This window comes from Procambarus clarkii, chromosome 41, assembly GCF_040958095.1.
Source record: "Procambarus clarkii isolate CNS0578487 chromosome 41, FALCON_Pclarkii_2.0, whole genome shotgun sequence".
NCBI classification, from domain to species: Eukaryota; Metazoa; Arthropoda; class Malacostraca; order Decapoda; family Cambaridae; genus Procambarus; species Procambarus clarkii.
Window position 1 is genome coordinate 25065360 of NC_091190.1, and position 3018 is coordinate 25068377.

A 3018-nucleotide genomic window follows, 5' to 3' on the forward strand; every position below is an offset into this window, starting at 1 on the left:
CCTCAGTGTTCAGGTAGGATAGTGTAAGTGGTTGGTGGACGGGAATATAAGGGCTTTGGATGGGTTGGGTTATGTTAACCCAACCTATCCAAATACATAGTGTTCCCTGCGGTCCATGTGTTCCATAAGGTTTGTGTGTTCCCTGCGGTCCATGTGTTCCCTGCGGTCCATGTGTCCTCAGTGGTCCGTGTGGTCCCTGTGGTCCGTGTGTTCCCTGTGGTCCGTGTGTCCTCAGTGGTCCATGTGTCTTCAGTGGTCCGTGTGTTCCCTGTGGTCCGTGTGTTCTCAGTGGTCCGTGTGTTCCCTGTGGTCCATGTGTCCTCAGTGGTCCATGTGTCCTCAGTGGTCCATGTGTCCTCAGTGGTCCGTGTGTTCTCAGTGGTCCGTGTGTTCTCAGTGGTCCGTGTGTTCTCAGTGGTCCGTGTGTTCTCAGTGGTCCGTGTGTTCTCAGTGGTCCGTGTGTTTCCTGTGGTCCGTGTGTTCTCAGTGGTCCGTGTGTTCCCTGTGGTCCATGTGTCCTCAGTGGTCCATGTGTCCTCAGTGGTCCATGTGTCCTCAGTGGTCCGTGTGTTCTCAGTGGTCCGTGTGTTCTCAGTGGTCCGTGTGTTCTCAGTGGTCCGTGTGTTCTCAGTGGTCCGTGTGTTCCCTGTGGTCCGTGTGTTCTCAGTGGTCTGCGTGTTCTCAGTGGTCCGTGTGTTCTCAGTGGTCCGTGTGTTCTCAGTGGTCCGTGTGTTCTCAGTGGTCCGTGTGTTCTCAGTGGTCCGTGTGTTCTCAGTGGTCCGTGTGTTCCCTGTGGTCCGTGTGTTCTCAGTGGTCTGCGTGTTCTCAGTGGTCCGTGTGTTCTCAGTGGTCCGTGTGTTCTCAGTGGTCCGTGTGTTCTCAGTGGTCCGTGTGTTCTCAGTGGTCTGCGTGTTCTCAGTGGTCCGTGTGTTCTCAGTGGTCCGTGTGTTCCCTGTGGTCCGTGTGTTCCCTGTGGTCCGTGTGAAACCTTTCTCCTGTGTACATACCATGGAGAAGCGAGTCATTGACTTTTAACTACAGAAATTTTGACGCATTCGACTACAGCGTAAATATTTCGGTGCTTAGGTGAAAATATCACAGCAAAATTGAGGCTTCCATGGACTGAACAGCATCAAGCCTGGAGAGGTTAGGTGGGTAGCTTGGGTTCGTAGGCTTCTAGCTATGTAAACCCTCATCAACCTCAACGCCTGTCAACCCGTGAGAAGGAACTGGGTCGCGTGCAGCTCCCGACCTTGGCGTTGGGGCCGTTCACACGCAAGGATCGTAAGTTTGGGCGCGGGGCGGGTTAGGTTACGGCTGCCTGAGCCTTGAGCGTGGTGGTCTTCCGTAGCTCATGCCCTCATGGCTGGGTAGGTCGTGTGTGGGAAGGGTGGGTGGGGGTTGTGGGGGGGGGAGTGTGGGGATAGGGTGTATGATTGACAGGTGGATAGTAGCGAAAGTGATGTTTGTGCTTTTGTGTTTGTACTCGGCTAGTTGTACTCGGCTAGTTGTACTCGCCTGGTTGTGCTTGCGGGGGTTGAGCTTTAGCACTTTGGTCAGGTCTCTAAACTGTCAATCGGTTGGTGTTCAGATTCCTGTGCCTATTGGGTTCTATCATATCAACATATTTTCTGCTGCTATTTCTCATCCTGATCTCGGACATAGCCAAAACTATTAGTCACAGCTTCGTGTCATCCTTTGCAGATGATACAAAAATCAGCATGAAAATTTCCTCTGTAGAAGACAGTGAAGACTGCAAGCAAATATTAACAAGGTCTTCGATTGGGCAACAGAAAATAACATGATGTTTAACGGTGGTAAATTCCAGGTACTGAGGTACGGTGTACCTCAGTTAAGGAAGTTAAACGAAACACAAGATACAGGACACACTCAGACCTACTCATAGAAGGAAAGCAACATGTAAAATATCTGGGAATTATGATGTCTGACGACCTGACATTTAGCTAACATAACCGAGCAAATATAGCGGCGGCCAGGACAATGATCGGATGGATTATGAGAACGTTCACATCCAGAGACCCAACAGCAATGGTAATACTGTTTAAATTACTGGTGCTGTCCCGTCTTGAGTATTGCTCGGTACTCACCTTCTCTTTCAGAGCAGGAGAGATTTCTGAATTCGAGGGATTACAGAGAACATATACGGCACGCAAAGACACGATAAAACATGTGAATTAATGTGACCGTCTCAAAGCTCTCAAAGTGTACTCCCTGGAAAGGAGATGAAAAAGGCGGCAAATAATATATATACATAGAAGATATTTGAAGCCCAGGTCCCAAATTTGCACAGTAGAATAACAACATACTGAAGCGAAAAATACGGAAGGATAGGCAGAATAGAACCAGTGAGGAGTAGAGGTGACATATAGTAGTGGTATCAGAGAAAACTGAACATCAGAAGTCCACAGCTGTTCAACACCCTCCCAGCAAGCATTATAAAAACTGCCGGAACATAGGTGAATGTATTCAAGAAGCACTTGGATAAATTCTTGCAAGAAGTGCCGGACCAACTGGGCTGTGGTGGATATGTGGGCTTGTAGGCCACTCCAAGCAATAGCCTGTTGGACCAAGTTATCGCAAGGCGCCAGGCCGGGCTCGGGGAGTAGAAAAACTCCCAGAACCCTCTCTTAAGTACATTCCTCAGGTTACACTGCTATAAACCGTTGAATAGTAATGGTACTAGCTCACTGATCAACTAGCATGCATACGTTTGTCCAAGACATTGTGCAAGACGAGAGGAGGAGAGGAGAAGAAGACTAAAGAAAACTCTTGTATATACCAACCTTCCCTCAGTTAATGCACAGTAATTAAGGAACTTTCAACTAATATTTTAACATTCCGGAGCTTTAGTCAACTTAAAGGCAACTTTGACTCTTTATCAGACTAACGACCATCAACCTCGATAGGTTAGGTGGGTTGCCTAGGTTGGTACTCTTCTGGTAAGGCTAAACCACTGCAAATCTCACCCTTATTTACAGCGTGAGAAAGGACTCTGGA